Genomic DNA, 20,378 nt, shown 5'->3' with positions numbered 1-20,378 from the left:
CTTTTAAAGCCTACTTCAGATAATGGAACACAGTCCTTTTCCATCAGGGCTTGTTCCGTTACTGATGAGTCCTTTTCCAACAGGGCTTGTTTGGTTGCTGATGAGTCCTTTTCCATCAGGGCTTGTTCCGTTGCTGATGGGTTCTGATTTTGGGTATACTCGGCCTTCTTAGGCTGTTTTTTTCCCTTCATTGTAGATGAAACGCCTTTCTAATTAGGTTTCTGAGTCGACGTCTGATTTATTGATTCCCAGTGCTGGGATCCGAGCAACCCACTGTGGCGGCCTAAATAGCAGTGATAAGACTGATGGTGCTCTTCTGCCCGGGAATCTCTGGTCTGGCTTCCCTCTTGAGTCTGCAACAAGCGGCTGTGACTTCCCGGAGCTCCAAACTCCGGTCAGTAGGGGAAGCAGTCCCGTTGGCTCTACATGAAGAGCTGCTGCGCCGAGACGCCGGCAAAACCGCTGCGGCGGGTACAAGAGTCACGCTGGTGACCCATGGGGCTCCTCCACTGGGAATTGGCTAATCGGTGAGTGACGAAAATTCGTGTAAAGATGTGGCGTCGTCTCGTTCTCTGAGCTTTCACTGGGAGCTACAATCCTGAGCTGTTAGTGGTCGGCCATCTTGGATTGATCTCTCTCTTCAGTCTCTTAGGATGCCTATTTAGTTTTGTAAATTTTGAATTGTAAGGTTTTTTTTTTTAATTGTTTCCATTTCACTTTCAATCAAAGGGACCTACTCACATACAATTAGGATAATATTTTAAAAATTTTATTTGTGTGTTTATTTTCTTTATAGTTCTGGGGTACATGTGCAGGACAGGCAGTTTTCTTACACAGGTCAATGTGTACCATGGTAGTTTGCTGCATCTGTCATCCCATCACCTAGGTACTAAACTCAGCATGCATTAGCCATTTTTCCTGATGCTCTCCCTACCGCTGCCCTCCCCCAACAAGTGCAGTGTGTGTTGTTCTCCTCCCTGTGTCCACATGGTCTCATTGTTCAGCTCCCACTTATAAGTGAGAATGTGTAATATTTGCTTTTGTGTCCCTGTGTTAGTTTGTTGAGGATAGTGGCTTCCAGCTTCATCTATGTGTCTGAAAAAGACATGATCTGATTCATTTTCATGGCTGCATGGTGCTCCATGGTGTATATATAGCCCACATTTTCTTTATCCAGTATACTGTTGATGAGCATTTGGGTTATTCCATGTGTTTGCTGTTGTGAACAGTGCTGCAGTGAACATACATGCGCATGTATTTTTGTAATAGAATGATTTATATTCCTTTGGATATATAATAACGATATAAATGCTATTACATGTAATATATAATACATATAATATAATATATAATATATATTATAGTTGATTAATATATTCTAGCTAATGCATATATAATATATAACATATATTTGGTTTGGATTTGCATTTCTCTAATCATCAGTGATGTTGAGCGTTTTAAAATATATTTGTACATATATTTAAAACATATAGTGTGTGTATATAGTATATATGCATATATATATTACATACTATATATGTATACACTATATACATGTCTATTATATGCTTTATATATTTGCTATATATGATACATACTATACTATATATATTTATATATATACACACACACACACCATATGTATATATATAGTATAAATAAGAGCTTAACCTCACTCTTTGCATGTGGATATATACATAGTATTTATACATAAACTAACTCAAACTGGATTAAAGGTCTAAATATAAGACTTAAAACTATAAAGGTCTTAGAAGAAAGCATAAAGGAAAAGTTTCGTGATTTGGGTTTTGCAATGATTTCTTGGATCAAAGACACCAACAGCACAGGGAATAAGAGAATAGATAGATTTAATCAAAATAAAAGTGTTTTGTGCATCAAAGGACACCATCAGTAGAGTGAAAAGGCAACTCATGGATTGCAAGAAAATATTTGCAGATCATGCATCCATATATGAGGTTTTAATATCGAGAATATATTTAAAAAATGCCACGTTGATACTTACATGGCCACTTGTTTTTACTTTTGTTGCATTTGGATGATGTGTCTTTGCCCAGAGCTTTATTTTGTATCCATATCTGTTTCTATGTTACATTACCTATTTGTTTACAATAGATACCTTTGTTTTTTTCTAATCCAACTTATAGTCTCTGTTGATAGAATTTTACCTCTATTTATTGTAATAATGATTTATCTGATTGTATGCCTTTCATTTGATGTTCAGTACTTAGCTCTTTTTATTTTCTGCCTTTTCTTTATATATTTTGATTGGATGGATGAAATTTCTGCTCATTGTTTCCATTCTGCACCCCATTTTTTCTGTTTATTCCTGAGATGATTAGGAACGTTCTATCATAGGACATTATTAATTTTCTCTTTAGTGGCCTCATGATCACATTGTCACATTGTCCATTTTTGTAATTATGTATATTTTGCAAGAATTATTACTGAACAGTATTTTCCTATTGAAGATTTCTCCTGAGATTTATTTTACATTTATTTGGACTACTTCTTTCGGTATTTTTCTCAAAGATAGAGATACACTATGCAAGTGCTTTTATTTCTGAAAATGTCTCTCTTACCCTGACAGAAGAGTGGTTTTTTAGTTGCTATTTCTGACATCATATCGCTTTCAGTAGTGCAAATGAAGAGTTTTCTTATTTCCTTCATTCTTTCTCTGAATAGTCTGGTTTTTCACTTAGAAGTGTTTTCTATTTATAAATGTATCCTATGCATTCAATAATTTCCCCAGATTTGTTCATTGATTTAGTTCCTGTTTGCGTGTGTGGAGGAGTTTATGGCCTAGTTTTGTCAGCGGTGGGAGATGTGTTTGTGTGCTAAGGCCCCAGTGCAGGTACAGGTGTGCCTAGGATTGGGACTCTTAGGATGTCTGATGGAGATACAGGCATGGAGGCCAGTCATGGACATATGGGATTGATAGGTAGGGAGCCAGGACCATTAGAGTAGAGGAATTGAAGGCTCTCTGATCAGGAATTGTGGGATGAATGATTCAGGGCTCATGGGCAGGAAGGCATGGGAATTAGTGAATCTGAGATTTCAGTAATGGCTTTGGGAGTACAGTCACTGGGTAGCAATTGACACTTAGAGCAGATTAAAGAGTGACAGTGAGGAGTTAGGTACCAGGCTTGGTGATAACTTATAGGCCTGTGAAATCACACAGTATGATAATGTAATAGAACAGTATGTCCTTTGGATATTTTATAAAATATTTAAGCAATCCACCATTATTGGATATTTAAATGTTTCTAATTTTTTTTGACAACCACCATGTTGGATAATCTAATCTTTTTTTTTTTATTAACCATGTTATGGTAAAACTTTTGCACTTAAATCTTTGTACAATATGCAATGATGGGATGACATTTTAATGTTGTAGCTCTAGAAATAAATTTTTGAGTAAGGTACACGGGCACTAACTGATGTATGTGTCCATGGGTGACACTGGCACACTTCCTTCTCCCATCTGTAACTCTGCTTATCTGTTTTTCTCAGATCTCTGCCCCTTCGTCTGAAGAGCCAATAATGACCAAGTCCTTGGTAAGTTCTTATTTGTTCATCTATTTATTTGTTACTTTCTTTTACTTTTAGTGGATTTAGGAGACATCTAACAATCTTCATAGTAAGATGACAAGACTAGATAAATAAAAACTAAGATCAGAGAAAATGAAGAAGAGACTGTCAACCCCAGGTCAAGTTTAGAATTTATGGTCTGACATGGTTATGAACTTTGAACTGTTAAATTGTCTCTGATCTTCCTGAAAGACATAGCAATAATGGAAATTGGATACATGGTGTATATTTTTAACAAGAACCATTTATCATGGTTCTTGATGTTGGAGAAATTTTTTGAGAGATATTCAGATGGATAATGACAGAACAGTCTTCAACAGTAACCCTGTTGAAAGTGTACCAACAGGCCAGACTCGGTGGCTCACACCTGTAATCCAGCACTTTGGGAGGCCAAGGCGGGTGGATCACCTAAGGTTGGGAGTTAGAGACCAACCTGGCCAACATGGTGAAACCCCATCTCCACTAAAAATACAAAATTTAGTCAGGCTTGGTGGCGGGAACCTGTAATCCCAGCTACTCAGAAGGCTGAGGCAGGATAATTGCTTGATCCTGGAAGTTGGAGGTTGCAGTGAGCCGAGATCGTGCCATTGCACTCCAGCCTGGGCGACAAGAGGAAAACTCTGTCTCAAAAAAGAAAAATAGAGTGAGAGAGAGAGAGAGAGAGAGAGAGAAGGGAGGGAGGGAGGGAGGGAGGGAAGGAAGGAAGAAGCACAAACAGTTTTTCTGTTTTTGTCTTAGAGAAAAGTGCTTCTGACACTTTACTTGCATTTGAATTCAGATTCTGATTTAGTACATATGGGATGGAATATGATAATTTTTATTTCTCACAAATTTCCACAGAGTATCAGTGCTCCAAAGACTACTTTATGAAACAATCTTGTTGAGGTTTTATTATGAATGGGAGTTGAATTTTGTTAAATGCTTCTTTTGTACCAACTGGTGTGATCATGTGATTTTACTTCTTGAATCTGTTGGTTTGGTAAACTGCATTGATTGATTCTTGAATATTGAACCAACCTTGCATCTGTGGAATAAATTCCACTTGATTGTGGCACATACTTTTAAATTATTTATATTTGCTAATATTTTGTTAAGGATTTTTGTATCATATTTATGAAGGGTATCTTTCTTTTTCTCTTTCTTTCTTCTTTTGGTACTATTTCTGGTTTAATATCAGGATAACCCTGGCCTCATAAGCTGGAATGTGTTATTTTATATTGATTATTCTGCCAGAAATTGTGAATAGTTTGTGTTTTTTTTCCTATGCTTTGTCCAATTTTTGTGTCAGGGAAATCATATCCTCACATAATAAACTGGGAAGTATTCCCTTTTCTTCTCTTTTCTGGGGAAAAAATTGTATAGAATTGATGTTAATTATGTTAATTCTTTTTTTCTTTTTTCTTTTTTTTTTTTTGAGCTGGAGTTTTGCTCTTGTTACCCAGGCTGTAGTGCAATGGTGCGATCTCGGCTCACCACAACCTGAGGGAGGAGGTTTAACAATGCAGTGGGAACTGCAGTGTGTCTCCTCCATGCCCCTCACATTTAGAACAATACAAGAGCTTGAGGAAAACTTCAGCAGTTTGCTGAAACTATGTCGCAGTTCAGCAAAGAAGAAGCTCCTGTCACAGATATCCTCACTGAGTGAGTTGTGAAGCTTGTTGACTTAATCAGAATGATCACCCAGCATGCATGTTCCAATACGTTCATTTGTCAATGATAATGAGCAGCTGCAAAGTCGAAGAACAGGCCTTTAGTCGTAGTCTGTTCACTTGGTAGCACAAGTTGGTTGTGGATGCAAGAGTGTGGCCAAAGTCAAGAAAAGCTTCTATGAGAATCACTTACTCACTTACTTATGTGGAATTTATAATAAAAAGTAGGGTATATTATTTGTAAGTTGTGGGCTACACATGTATTATATCTAAAATTTACTGCAGACGTGTGTGTGTCTTCTTGGGAAGTTGGGTCAGTGTGTATACTTGAGAATGTAAGAAAGATTTGTTTTGGACTTTGGTGTATGAGATACATGGGGTGTGTATGTGAACAATGTGTTTATATGACTTCTTAGTTTGCAATTTGACATGTATTTAACTGGTGAGAATCTAATATATATTCACATGTGTGGGTTGGTGGTGTCTGTATGGAGATTGCAGATTAAAGAAGGTCATAACTGGGCTGAGTGCAGTGGCTCATGCCTGTAATCCCAGCACTTTGGGAGCCTGAGGCGGGCAGATCACCTGAGGTAAGGAGTTCACTGGCCAACATGGTAAAACCCCTTCTCTACTAAAAATACAAAAATTAGCTAGGCGTGGGAGTACACGCCTGTAGTCCAAGCTCCCTGGGAGGCTGAGGCAGGAGAATCACTTGAACTGGAGAGGCGGAGGTTGCAGTGAGAGAAGATTGATCTGCTGCACTCCAGCCTGAGCGACAGAGTGAGACCCTGTCTCAAAAAAATTAAATAAATAAATAAATTATTGAAGGTTGGAATCAAAGAATGGAGTTTCAGGTTGTGTGTGTGTGTGTGTGTATTTTCATGGTGGGGTGGTTCTGTGTATTTTGACGGTACTGTGAGATATTGTGAATATGTGTGCATACATTTGAAAAGACAGGTAACGTTACATGTTTTACTGTTTTGTGTGTATTCAGAGTAGATGAGTTTTATGTATGCTCATGGTGTCTAGATGAGAATTTAGGTGTACATTTTTGGTATGAGGAATTTGGAGGTGGAGGGATGGCTGAGTGTATTTGGGTGTTACGAGCTATATGTATGTAATCTGAGAATATGGACAGAATATAGTTTTCATGATGTAGGCTTGTGTATGTTTTTATTTGGATCTGTGAGTATATTGTGGATGTATTATTCAGGCATCTGGATGTTTGAGTCTGTGTAATCTGAACAGTGTGAATTTATTCAGGAAATGTGATATTTGTGTGTCCATTCTAGAGCTGTGAGTGTGTGGTCTGTGCTTCTACCAGGGGAGTAGAGGATAATTGCCTTTTGTTTCCTATTTTTATAACATTTTATATAACTCATAAAACTGTCTGCATAAAAATTCATACAGAGTTGCTAGAGAGCATACAATTTCCAAAAATGTTTTGGGTTTTTTGTTACATTAAGTTTTTCTAAGGATGCACTCAAGTCAGTGGTAAAATGCAGACATTATGCAATACTTCATTGTCTTTAACAAATTATTCTCATTATTTTGTCTCCACAGTTTCAACGCTGATACCCACTTTGTGCAGGGTTTGCTAGAACTAGGATGTCAGAAAACCATTAAGGCAGGATCTACAAGAGGTAAATATTTCCAAAGAGCAGTAATAGCCCCTTGACCCCCACCCCCACTTCATATATTCATTCAGTTCGTCTACACAGCCTGGCAGGGTGCCACGTCATGACTTCCACTTGGGATTCCCAAGATCTCCTCTCAATTGGGCAAGAAGCAAACATCTGGGGGGAATTTTGGAAACTGAGGCCATCTCTACAGGAACCCATGTGGCCATGCTGTAGTGTGGTCAGGCTGGTGACTCTTACCAATTAAACAGCCAGTCCACTCACCACTAAGTGGATCCCACTGGTTGGTTGATTATTGCTGCTGATGTGGTCCCCTCTCCCTGACAAAACTTGCACAGGGTCGCAAAGGACTTCACACTATTTCTTCCCCTCTACTGCCAAACAAGGGGCATCTTGACTCTTCCAGAATCAGACGTAAAAGACAAGGTTGGTAAAATCAGTATCCATCCCACCTGAAGCTATGATTAGCCAGTGTGTACAAACATGGCACTTTTATTTTATTTTCTATTATTTTATTTTTTTGAGACAGAGTTTCTATTTTGTTGCCCAGGCTGGAGTGCAGTGGCGTGATGTCAGCTCGCTGCAACCTCTGCCTCCCGGGTTCAAGCAATTCTCCTGTCGGTCTCCTGAGTAGCTGGGATTACAGGCGCCCGCCACCATGCCCAGCTAATTTTTGTATTTTTTAGTATAGACAGGGTTTCATCATGTTGGCCAGACTGGTCCTGAACTTTAGACCTCAGGTAGTCTACCTGCCTCAGCCTCCCAAAATGCTGGGATTACAGGTGTCAGCTACCGCACCTGGCCTGGACATGGCTCTTTTAAAAAGTTTTTTTCAGCAGGGAGCAGTGGCTCACGCCTGTAATGCCAGCACTTTGGGAGGCCAAGGTGGGTGGATCAAAGGTCAAGAGATGGAGACCATTCTGGTCAACATGTTGAAACCCCATCTCTACTAAAAATACAAAAAATTAGCTGGGCATAGTGGCGCGTGCCTGTGATCCCAGCTACTCAGGAGGCTGAGTCAGGAGAATTGCCTGAACCCAGGAGGCGGAGGTTGCGGTGAGCCGAGATCGTGCCATTGTACTCCAGCCTGGGTAACGAGAGCAAAACTCTGTCCGCCCCCCCCCCAAAAAAGTAGATATTTTATAGATAAGAGATGACAAAAAGGAAACCAAAACACATGGGAAGTAATAAGGACTCTTGGGGTTTGGACGGGTATTTTGGAACTACCCGTTGGACGTCAACATTTATTTTATTTTTGTTTTGTTTTGAGACAGAATTTCACTCTTATGGCCCAGGTGGGAGTACAACGGCACAATCTCGGCTCACTGCAACCTCTGCCTCCTGGTTTCAAGGCATTCTCCTGCCTCAGCCTCCCAAGTAGCTGGGATTATAGGCATGCGCCACCACGCCCAGCTAATTTTTTGTATTTAGTAGAGACAGGATTTCACCATGTTGGTCAGGCTGGTCTTAAACTCCTGACCTCAAGTGACCCACCTGCCTCAGCCTCCCAAAGTGCTGAGATTATAAGCATGAGCCACCACGCCCGCCAACTTCAACATTTATTTCTGGGTAAGTCTCACCCTCCCTATCCCTACTGCAGCTCTTTCTGGTGAACACTAGAGTAGGTTGGCCAGGTCCTTTGCTCATTGCTATACATTCTCCATCCTTTTCCACCCTGCTTCCTTCCCCAGGAGGTGAACCTGTGTGGATTTCATAAACTGACTCTCTTGTCTTCTGGTGTCCTGTTGGGTTTGGCCAGTAGGAGCTTTCCCAGGAGACGAGAGGGAAGGAGAAAAGCAAAGTGAGAATATTTAGTTCATTCCTCCTCTTTCTTCAGGGGAAGGAGAAGTATGGAGGCCAGGCATGGTGGCTCACAGCTAGAGGCCCAACTCTTTGCAAGGCGGAGGCAGGAGGATCACTCGAGCTCAGGAGTTCAAGACCAGCCTGGGCAGCATAGCAAAAAGCTATCTCCACAAGAAATATAAAAAACTAGCCACATGTGGTGGCATGCACCTGCAGTCCCAGATACCCAGGATCTTGAGGTGGGAGAATCACCTGAGCCCAGGAGGTCGAGGCTTCAATGAAGTATGATCATGCCATTGCCCTTCAGTCTGCAAGATAGGGCAGCACTTTGACTCAAAAAAAAAAAAGAACAAAAAACTCTTTGAAAGACAGAGTTTTGCTCTTACTGCCCAGGCTAGAATGCAATGGCATGATGGCAGATCACTGCAGCCTCCAACTTCCAGGTTCAAGTGACTCTCCTGCCTCAGCCTCCAGAGTAGCCGGCATTACAGGCATGCGCTACCACACCCGGCTAATTTTATGTTTTTAGTGGAGACGGGGTTTCTCTGTGTTGGCCAGCCTGGTCTTGAACTCCTAACCTCAGGTGATCTGCCTGCCTCCACCTCCCAAAGTGCTGGGATTATAGGTGTGAGCCACCGCACCCAGCCCAGAATAGATTTTATACTAGGTTATGAGATAGGGAAATAAAGGAGTAGAGATCAAATCTCTTGGCTAATGCCACATAGCTAATTACAAAGAGAGTGCAAATTGACCTATGGTTTATTCACTAATTTGTTTTCATATAACAAATATTTATTTCACCAGTGTAACTGAGATAACAAAAGCCCAGTTAATTTGGTCAAGTTTATACTAGTGGTTAGAGTCACGGTGAGAACTAAACAAACAGCAATGACAACAAAAGTAACCACAAAACAAAGCCCTTTTTTTTTGTTCATCCCACCTGTTCAGCTGTCTTTCCCCTCATCCTGCTACCCAAGGGTGCAGCCCAGCCCTCAGAATTTCCAGCTTAGATTTTAATCAGCTCTTTCTCTAGTCTTCTTTGAAAAACCTGGTTTTCTAAATGTAATATCTGTGGGGATTTATGATACTACATTGGTACTTAGATTTCAGTTTTTGGCTGATATGCAAAAATGAAAAAGATCAAGAAATTCCCCCAGAGACTCCACAGCTGTGCATCTGGAAAGAACACAAATCTCTTTCAACCAAGATCTCTCAAACAGAACCAAACAAAAACAACAACAACAACAAAAAGCCCGCAAAGTTATTTATGTTCTTAGATTTCCCTCAGGATCCCTATTTTCTGAAAGTCTCAGATGGTATGCTTATATTTGTGTGTGCTAGTTTCATTCTTCTTGGTCAAACTATCTATGCCGAGGAGTGCAGAAGTCCTGCTCTTTAGGGAATTGTATCTGTCAGGGAGGGCAACATCTCAGTATGTCCTCATTTAAATGTGAAGACAGCTGTAAGCCCCTTCAATTCATAAGTGAAATTAAATCACAGAATTCTGTAGATGGGTTTGATGCTGTCCAGAGATTCCCCAAGTGCAGAGCTAATCCATGAGTGAAAAAGTAGCAAATCTGAATAGCAAATCTAAATACTCCACCTAGGATTGAGACTTAATCAAATAATAATACAAAACGAAATCTGTTGATAATCAAGGCTGGGCCCACATAGGACACAATGAAGTGCACAGTTGAAATAATTTTCCAGGTAATTCATATTTGAAATAATGCCTTAGAGAATAAAAATACAATTTTTTTTTTTAGGTTTTAAATCTATAGTCAATAATAAATATGTGCTCTGCTTCAGGAAGGGAAGTTCGTATATTTTTCATGGTTCTGGCTGGAAGTCAAAAGTCCTGTATCTCTTCCCAGTGTTATCATTGCCTGTTGGTGTTTTGAAGTCACTGATTCTCTTCTCCCTCAGTTTCTCTATTATAGAAACAATGTATAATCTATGTATGCTCTGCTTTTAGCATACACATACCAATTTCGTTACAGAATGAGGAGTCTCAGAATATTAATATTCAATTTCTGTTATAAAAATGTAATTTGTATTTCAGGAACACAGCTATGAAGGCAAATGAAGTATACCGTCCCGTTATTGGCAAAGATATTTAAAATTGTTTAGAGGTAAAACACTATTTGGAAGTCAAAACACTTTCTCCATATGAAAGCAATGGAAAATGGAGCTTTATGTTAACTTTTATATGAGCAAATCTATATTAATTTAGCACGTCATAAATTCCTTGAAAATACAGTGACATCCTGCACAATTTTTAAAAAGTAAAGCTTATCTCGTTTCTGAGAGACACCTGCTCCTGTCCTAGCATTTGTAAAGGAGTCACCAGATGTTGTCACTCAAACTTCTGAAATTGACATTTAGTATCAGTGAGAATCAGCTCTTCCAAATAATTATACACACACACACGCACACACAGTTTTCCTCTTCTTTAAAAAAGGGAATATGAAGATTCTCATATATTACAAATGGTATAAACCTCTGCCTTTTCACTCAAATCCAGCAGCCCTTAAATGCTTTTCCCTTTTCATGCTGTTTCTTTGCATGTCAATACTTGGAGGGGGGTGGATCCAAGATTCTCAAACCCACATTGATGGTTGAAGTCAGATTCCTCTCCATCCCTACATCCCATCTCTCCCAACCCCACCCTTGTTTCTTAAGGAATGAAGCATTGGAAGGATCCTTATCATGTAATCCTCAGTTCAAAGGGAAAAATAAAGGTTTCTCTAGTGGTACAATTTGCATTTTCTTAACCAGATTAAGTATCTCTAGCCAGTGCAGTGGCTCGAGCCTGTAATCCCAGCTACTCCAGAGGCAGAGGTGGGTAGATTGCTTGAGGCCAGGAGTTCAAGACCAGCCTGAGCAACATAGCAAGACCTCTACAAATATCTCCCTATCCCCCTGCTTACTATCCCCAGCTCTGTCTCTGAAAAAATTAAAAACTTAGCTGGGAGTGGTGGGATAGACCTGTAGAACAAGGTCAGGAGGCTGAGTAGGGAGGATTGCTCGAGCTCAGTAGTTTGAGGCTACACTGAGCTATGATCACACTACTGCACTCCAGCCTGGGTGACAGAGACCCTGTCTCTAAAATTTATTTTTTCAATAAGAACTCATTCTTTTTAACTGCAAAAGATATGACCAAATACCTTAATTAAAAAGACATAAATATGGCCAGTGAGCACATGAAAAGATTTTAAACATCATCAGTTACTAGGGAAATTTTATAAATATATATACACATTTTTTTTTTTTTTTTTTGAGATGGATTCTCTCTCAGTTGCCCAGACTGGAGTGCAGTGGCGTGGATCTCAGCTCACTGCAACCTCTGTCTCCTGGGTTCAAGCAATACTCCTGCCTCAACCTCCAAGTAGCTGGGATTACAGGCACCATGTCCAGCTAATTGTTTTTGTATTGTTAGTAGATACGGGTTTTCACCATGTTGGCCAGGCTGGTCTGAAACTCCTGACCACAGGTGATGCACCCACCTCGGCCTCCCAAAGTGCTGGGATTACAGGTGTGAGCCACTGTGCCAAGCCTACTTCAGATTTTCAACACAGGCTGACTCCTGTTAGCTTTGAGTGTGTCTTTAATTAAAGAGATAGAGATAGAAGGCAAGAAACAGATTTATTTGAATATAAAATCACTTTGCCCTCAATTAATCTATGAGATTTATTATGGAACTTCTTTAGTTATTACATTTCTTTTATTCAATTATTTACTGCCCCATAATCTTGAATGTCAGGTGCTCTAGTTGGAGTTCTCCACAGAACTTACTGTGCTGAACAAATCCCGATGTGAAATGAAATGTTATTTTTACCTTTCTCATGCAGTAGGAAATCTAGGCAAGGTCTACATAAGCCCAATATTAATGAGTGGCCCACATGGTGTTGTAGACATAATAATGTTCCCTCCCACCTAAGATATCCACTTCCTAATTCTCAGAACTTGAAAACTTTAATTTGTATAATAAAAAAGACTTTGCAAATGTGATTTGTATTTCAGGAACACAGCTTAAATGTGATTTTAGTAACTATCTTGCAATGGGGAGGTTATCCTGCAGGTCCTAAGCATTATGGTAAGTGTCTTTATGAGAGGAAGGCAGAGGCAAACGTGGGGGAAAGGAAATCTCTTCCTTTCCCATCACTAGGTCATAGCTGAGGCCCCACAAAAAAATAGATTGATAGGAGAAAAGCATATACATTTACTTAATAGGTTTTACGTGACATGGGAGCCTTCATAAGGGAATAAGGCCCTGGCCAGTCATGGTGGCTCACGCCTGCAGTCCTAGCACTTTGGGAGGCCATGGTGGGAAGATCACCTGAGGTCGGGATTTTGAGACCAGCCTGACCAACATGGAGAAATCCCGTATCTACTAAAAATATGAAATTAGCCAGGCATGGTGGCGCATGTCTGTAATTCCAGGTACTTGGGAGGCTGAGGCAGGAGAATCACTTGAACCCAACTGAGGCAGGAAAATCACTTGAATTGCTTTGTCTCCTGGATTCAAGCGATTCTCTTGCCTCGGCCTCCTGAGTTAGCTGGGATTACAGGCATATGCTGCCATGCCTGGCTAATTTTTGTATTTTTAGTAGTGACGGGGTATCACCTTGTTGGCCAGGCTGGTCTCAAACTCCTGACCTCAGGTGATCCACCTGCCTCGACCTCCCAAAGTGCTGGGGATTACAAGCATGAGCCACTGAGCCCAGCCGATTAGGTTTAATAAAGAGTGGACAGTCATGAAGAAGTGTGATTGGATAAAAGGGGTCTGATCTAATGATAATATACGGAGGGGAACTTAGCAAGGCCTGTTTGTTCAGTTTCTCCTTGGCATCTCTTGTCTTAGCTTCTTTCCTCCGGGTATTGTAAGAATCTTATGACTTGCTTCAGGGGAAGATCAGAAAATTCTTCCTAGGTTTTATGATGTGCATCATGGAGGAAGGGTGGAGAAAGCTGAAGTGACCTTCCTGGTTCTGCTATTTTCCCAAATGCCAAGATGCTATATTTTGGGGTGGTGTGTCCTGAACTCCATCAAAAATTGGACTACAGAAGATGAGAAGGTGATGTGATGACGGAAGCTTACCTTGAAGATGAAGGAGGAGGTCACAAGCCAAGGAATACGGAAGACCTCTAGAAACTAGAAAAGGCATGGAAATGAATTATCCCTTCAGAACCTCCACAAGGAGCCAGTCCTGCCAAGACCTTGACTTCAGCCTGGGAAACTGACTTTGGACTTCTGACCTCCAAAACTGTAAGAATAAATCATGTTGTTTTAAGGAATTAGGTTTATGGTAATTTGTTATAGCAGCAACAGAAAATGTACACATATAACACAATGCATTTGAATTTGTATCTATCCAAATACTTTTAACTGTTACTTAATTTAATTAATTTATTTATTCATCTTGAGACGGAATCTTGCTGTGTAGCCCAGGCTGGAGTGCAGTGGGGTGACCTCGGCTCACTACAGCCTCCACCTCCTGGGTTCAAGCGACTCTTCTGCCTGTCAGCCTCTGAAGTAGCAGGGACTACAGGCGCATGCTACCATGCCTGGCTGATTTTCTTATTTTTGGTAGAGACGGGGTTTTGCCATGTCAGCCAGGCTAGGCAACTCCTGGCTTCAAAGGATCCGCTAACGTCGGCCTCCCAAAGTGCTGGGATTACGGGTGTCAGACCCGGTGCCTGGCCTTAACTCTTATTTTAGATTTTATTTTTCCCAGTCATCTTTTATTTAGAAGTTAATTCCCATTGGGACAGGAAAGGATTCAGCAACGATGAAGATTGTGTTCCTCCTGGAGGGGCTCAGGCCAAGAAGGTCGTGGAGTGCAGAGCATGTCCTCTTCCTCGGTGGCACTTGCGTAGCCACTCGCGCTTGAGCTCCTGGTAGGAAAGGCAGTAGCTGAAGAGCGCATAGCCTGCCAGCACCATGGTAACCCCCAGAGGCTCCCCTCCTTCTCGTTGATGTACTTCTTGTAGTACCGGTAGTAACCTCTTAGAATTGCTCCGGCAATGCCACGAGGAGGGAAGTCCCACATCAAGATCCAGCTTGGCAGCTCCCCTATTTTGACCTCCAGAAGTTTCTTGTCCTTCGCTAGTGTGACTGTCGCCATCTTGGAGTCCTGATGTCTGCTGTGTCTATTTTATTTTATTATTTTTACTTATTTATTTATTTTGAGATGGCATTTGACTCTTGTTGCCCAGGTTGGCATGCAGTGGTGATCTCGGCTCACCACAATCTCTGCCTCCCGGGTTCAAGCGATTCTCCTGCCTCAGCCTCCCGAGTAGCTGGGACTACAGGCATGTGCCACCAAGCCTGGCTAATTTTGTATTTTTAGTAGAGACAGGGTTTTTCCATGTTGATAAGGCTCGAATTTCCGGCCTGCCTCGCCCTCCCAAAGTACTGGGATTATAGGTGTGAGCCACCTCAGCCGGTCTCCACTATGCCTAGATTCTTATCAAGGCCGCATCCACATGATCCATCATTTAAAAAGTGAAGTAGACATTGGGCTAAAGAGTCTTAAGTCTTGGCTTTTGTATGAAAATATGAAATAAAATTTAGAAATTCAGAGATCTAAAGTATGTTTATTTTAGAATGATAGTGTTTAATGGCTTTGAGATTGTTTTAGAAACTGTATCAACATTATGTGTAAAAAAGAGAGAGAATGATAATATTTTCTAAATCCTAGATTTTAGTCTCCTTTGACTCAAGGAACAGACTAGGAGTGAGTGTCAAGTGTCTCATTTTTATCTTTTATGCCAAAGAGTGCTCAATGTACTAAAAATAATGCCTACTGTGTGGAGGGGCAGGTAATCAGTTCTGGGATTGTTATTTTCAATGAGATGCTCTGAAAAATTACAACCTATAAATTTCATGAGGCAGCTTCGAGTATTACAAATAATTCTTAAGTTCAAATAGGCTCTTAGATATCTGAGTTTCTAACTCTGGCTGGCACTTTGTAAAATGTGTTAAGAAGAACGTTAATGTTGCATGTGGAAGAGATATCTCAGGAATCTGATCTTGAGAACTTGAACATAGAGTTACGTTGATGCTATAGGCTTATAAGCTCCATGCAGCAACCTCCTATTAGATCAAAGCAAAAGAGGTCTCCCATTTCCTACTCCATGTCCATTTCTGTAAAAGTTTTGTTTGCCACTTTGAAATCCGCAACAGTTCTAGTGAATCTAGAACAGTAGCATCAATACTTTCCTACCATAGGATAGATACTATTCCCAGCATTCCTCACCCCATCATCACCGGCATCACTGTCCTCATTACCACCATCCCCATCACTAGCATCTGTAGCACACTTAGTCTACAAAGAGCTTTCATTTGTCTGACCTTCTTAGAACAAGATAATTATCAACCTTTGGAGCTGGAGTGTGTGTGTGTGTGTGTACACAAATACACATATATTCTCAAACATGACTAATCCTATAAATGAATAGGATTCAAAATACTAAGGATATTAGAAGTAACTTTTTTTTTGAGACGGAGTTTTACTCCTGTTGCCCAGGCTGGAATGCATGGCATGATCTTGGCTCACCATAATTCTCCTGCCTCAGCCTCCTGAGTAGTTGGGATTACAGGCATGTGCTACCACACCCAGCTAATTTTGTATCTTTAGTAAAGATGGGGTTTCTCCATGTTGGTCAGGCTGGTCTTGAACTCCTGACCTCAGGTGATCCGCCCACCTCGGCCTCCCAAAAAGTGTTGGGATTACAGGCATGAGCCACTGCACTTGGCCACAAGTAACTTTATAAGTGTGAATTTTGATAAAATTGACAAATTCATAGAAAAATTTAACTTGCAATAATCAAAAATCCCTGAAGTGTCTTAAACTACTAAAGAAATTGAACCTCCAAATTAAAATATTTTCATTTTGTCATCTCCAGGACCAGATAGCGTCACTGCTAAATTCTACCAATCACTTAATAAAGAGAAAGTGTCGGGATTTCAGAGAATATAAGAGAAAGCCTACTCAGCTTATTTTGTGACACCAGCAGTAGTTTTGATATTAAAATTTAAAAAGGACATTAGAAAAATGAAAATTGCTGGGCGCGGTGGCTCACACCTATAATCCCAGCACTTTGGGAGGCCGAGGTGGGTGGATCCCGAGGTCAAGAGATCAAGATTATCCTGGTCAACAAGGTGAGTGAAACCCCGTCTCTACTAAAAATAGAAAAATTAGCTGGGCATGGTGGTGCACGCCTGTAGTCCCAGCTACTCGGGAGGCTGAGGCAGGAGAATTGTTTGAACCCAGGAGGCAGAGGTTGCAGTGAGCCAAGATCGTGCCATTGCACTCCAGTCTGGGTAACAATAGCGAAACTCCATCTCAAAAAAAAAAAAAAAAGAAAAGAAAAATGAAAATTACATGATTATTCTTGTATTGTCTTTCAGAAATAAAGGAAAACTCAGCTAGATTTGATGGCTCACACCTGTAATCTCAACAGTTTGGGAGGCTGAGGTGGGAGGACTAGTCCAGGAGTTTAAGAGCAGCCTGGGCAATAATGGCAAGACCCCATCTGTACAAAAATTAAAAATTAGCCAGGTATGGTGGCATGTGCCTGTAGTGTCAGCTACATGGGAGGCTGAGGTGGGAGAATTGTTCAATGCTAGGAAGCCAAGGCAACAGTGACCCATGATCACGCCACTGCGCTCAGCCTGGATGACAGAGTGAGACCATGCCTCCCCATAAGGAAAGTCCCCCTAAAACAGGAGTGTGGTCCTCCCTGACCCATGGCTGGCCAGGTTCTTCCCAAGGCTGAGATCTCCAGTGGCATGAGGGTCTCCAAAGAGCCTAGGGCCACAGGCCTTTCTCTGAGGGTTCCAGGAGCTCAGGTTCTGGCCAGCCTGTCCCCATTCCAAGACGGACCACCAGTTTGGTGGTTATTCACTTCCAAACCTTCCCTTGGACTCTGATCTGAGGGCCCATGGTTCCCATAGTACTGCTTCAGGCAGGAATGCTGGGCCCCCATCCCTTCAACATCCACCCTGGCTACCCCCAGGACCTCGGACAGAACAGGCCCTGCAACCTCACTGGGGCCCATCATCGACCCCTGCCCAGCCCTCTGAAGACCCACAGGCAGAACCCAAGTCACCTCCCGTTCATGGTGGGCCATGTCCTATACCTGTCAGGTTCACTGACCTGCATGATCTGGAAGGAGCCAGGGCAGCCGCCTACCCTGCAAGCTGCCTAGAAGCCCCAGATGGTCCCTCAGCCAGCTGAGACCAACATCCACAAGGAAGCTGGATACTTGGAAGCTTCTGGAGGGGAGGGTGTGTGGGGCATTCTCATAGCTCTGGCCAGCCAGCACAATATCCTCATGCTGACCTACTGTGGGACAGAGTCCCCTCACATGGCACAAGCCCCAGGCCCAGAGGGGTCTGATCTGGCCTTAACCCAAGCCTGGGGCCTCCAGCAGCCAAGGTAATCACCAAAGGGACTGAGCCAACTGTGGCTCTGACCAGTACTGGAATCTAGCCCAAAGAAGGGTGAGTACCTTCAGAGCAGTACATGGCTACTTGGGACCTGTGCAAACCCCAGAAGGCCAAGTCAGTGACCTTAGGGGCCCCAAATAGCAACTAGTCATCTTGGCAATGAGTAGACAGGTTGGCCACCACCCTTGTTCATACAAGGAGGCAGGGATGGTCAGGCTCCAGGACCTGAGTGGTCACCTGGTCACCCATGAGACAGATCCCTGAGGCCAAGAGTGATGCTGGGCCCTCCTGCTCAAGGTGGTAAGACTGGAGAAAGCTGGGCAGGCGTGGGCCCAGGAGGCTGGGTCCCTCTATCTGCCATCCTTGGCAGGATCCCCAAAACTCAGGAAATGTGGCCTTAGAGCAAGGAGGCTTTAAGGAGGGGACCAGAGTCCCTAGTCTGAGTTCACCATTTAAAGCTTCCCTCCCAGGGACAAGGGATGCTCCCCTGGCCTCATGGACAATAAATTGTTTATATGACTCACATGTTCTTCAGGCACCCAGAGTTGTCCGCAAGAAGCACCAGACACCCTGGAGCAGGTGGGAGAAGAGGGTGGCACAGTTCAGTCTGCCTGACCCACCTCCGCCGTGCAAAGGCTGCAGTAGGGCCTAGGGCCAGACAGAGCCAAGGTTCTCATATACTCCAAGTAAGGCCATCCAGGAGGCCTCAAGGAGATCTGGAGTGAGGAGGTCAAAATTCTCTGATTGCCCCCTCAATTTGTGGGGGTAGGGGTGAACATGAGGCCAAGGGAGCATCCCTTGTCCCTGGAAGGGAAGCTTTGAATGGTGAACCCCTGTAAGGCCATCAGGGAGGCCTCAAGGAAATTTGGAGCAGAAAGGTCAAAATTATCTGATTGCCCACTCAAATGTCCTAATCCTACATCTCAGGGTCTTACTCTTTCCCTCTGTGGGCCTGACTTTTCAAAATTACCATCGACCATGAGGGGGCTTCCGTCACACAAGTCAAACTACCTGCAATCATGTTCCTGCCAAGATGAACAAGAGAGGATATACTAGAACCTAAGGGACAAGGGGATCCCAAATTGGATGACCTCTCAGAAACCCATGGGGCAGTTACAGTTCTTACTGGGGTCAGATTATGGTGTCTCCTTCAAGCCATCTCCACCTTCTGTGCCTGCCCCTGATCTTCACCAGTGGCAGGTACCCACCCCACACAGGGATCTGGTGATTGTGGAATCGGGTTCCCCTGGAAGACAATTGCCCTCTTCCATTAACTGTGGTTTGGGCTCCAAAAAATAAACACCACAAGCTGGCTCTGTTGGATGTGGATGGTCAAATCTCTTTAATTCCAGGAAGCACTCATGCTTTCAAAAAAACCCCTCAAGGAAATGACAGGCTTGGAAGGAAGATTAATAAACCACCTAACTTAAAGAAAGTTAGTCCCTGTGGCCGGGTGTGGTAGCTCATGCCTGTAATGGCTTAGCACTTTGGGAGGCCGAGGTGGGTGAATCACCTGACATCGGGAGTTCAAGACCAACCTGCTCAACATGGCAAAACGCCATCTCTACTAAAAATACAAAAATGAGCCAGGCATGGTGCTGTGTGCCTGTAATCCCAGCTACTTGGGAGGCTCAGGCAGGAGAACTGCTTGAATCCGGGAGGCAGAAGTTGCAGTGAGCTGAGATTGTGCTGCTGCACTTCAGCCTGGGCGACAGTGAGACTGCATCTCTAAATAAATAAAGTCCCATTTTGCTAAGAAGTACTTCTGTTCTTGTTCCCATTATTGAATAGACCTTCTCAGTCAGCAGGGAACAAGCCTAAGGCTTTTATACTTTTGGAAGGTGGGTTCCCTATGGGAACCAGTTAGCCTTACACTATCCAGTTGAGGTGGGAGATACTCCACTGTTCTGGCTGAGACAAGGCACTGAAGGGTGCCAGCCTGTCCGGACTGACTTAGTTAATAAGGGGTGCTGATTCCTACCATTTCACCTTTTAGTTGCTTAAAGGTGAGTTGTTACTGATTACTGGACTTATTATTGTAGACTATAGAAAGTTAAACAATGCTACTCTCTCTTTTTTTTTTTTTCTACAGAGTCTTTCTCTGTCACCAGGCACCAGGCTGGAGTGCAGTGGGGCGATCTCGGCTCACCGCAACCTCCACCTCCTGGTTCAAGCAATTCTCCTGCTTCAGCCTCCCGAGCAGCTGGGACTACAGGTGCG

General features: G+C 42.5%; 1 long non-coding RNA gene and 1 pseudogene across 1 annotated transcript in view; one reads left to right on the top strand and one right to left on the bottom strand.

Annotated features, from left to right (window-relative positions):
- The window catches only part of LOC118153897 (uncharacterized), a 47,407-nt gene that overhangs the window by 24,622 nt on the left and 2,407 nt on the right, over positions 1 to 20,378 (top strand). Inside the window, exons 8-13 of the long non-coding RNA XR_013532755.1 lie at positions 3,532 to 3,576; positions 5,027 to 5,250; positions 6,822 to 6,901; positions 7,237 to 7,324; positions 8,173 to 13,970; positions 16,613 to 20,373. This is a non-coding gene — a long non-coding RNA (uncharacterized LOC118153897). The remainder of the gene's footprint in view (positions 1 to 3,531; positions 3,577 to 5,026; positions 5,251 to 6,821; positions 6,902 to 7,236; positions 7,325 to 8,172; positions 13,971 to 16,612; positions 20,374 to 20,378) is intronic.
- LOC128931856 (ATP synthase F(0) complex subunit f, mitochondrial pseudogene) lies at positions 13,958 to 17,432 on the bottom strand (annotated as a pseudogene).

The sequence above is a fragment of the Callithrix jacchus genome, chromosome 1 (assembly GCF_049354715.1).
Source record: "Callithrix jacchus isolate 240 chromosome 1, calJac240_pri, whole genome shotgun sequence".
In the NCBI taxonomy this organism is placed as follows: domain Eukaryota; kingdom Metazoa; phylum Chordata; class Mammalia; order Primates; family Cebidae; genus Callithrix; species Callithrix jacchus.
Note: the sequence above shows the minus strand (reverse complement) of the source record. Positions and strands in the feature narration are given on the sequence as shown.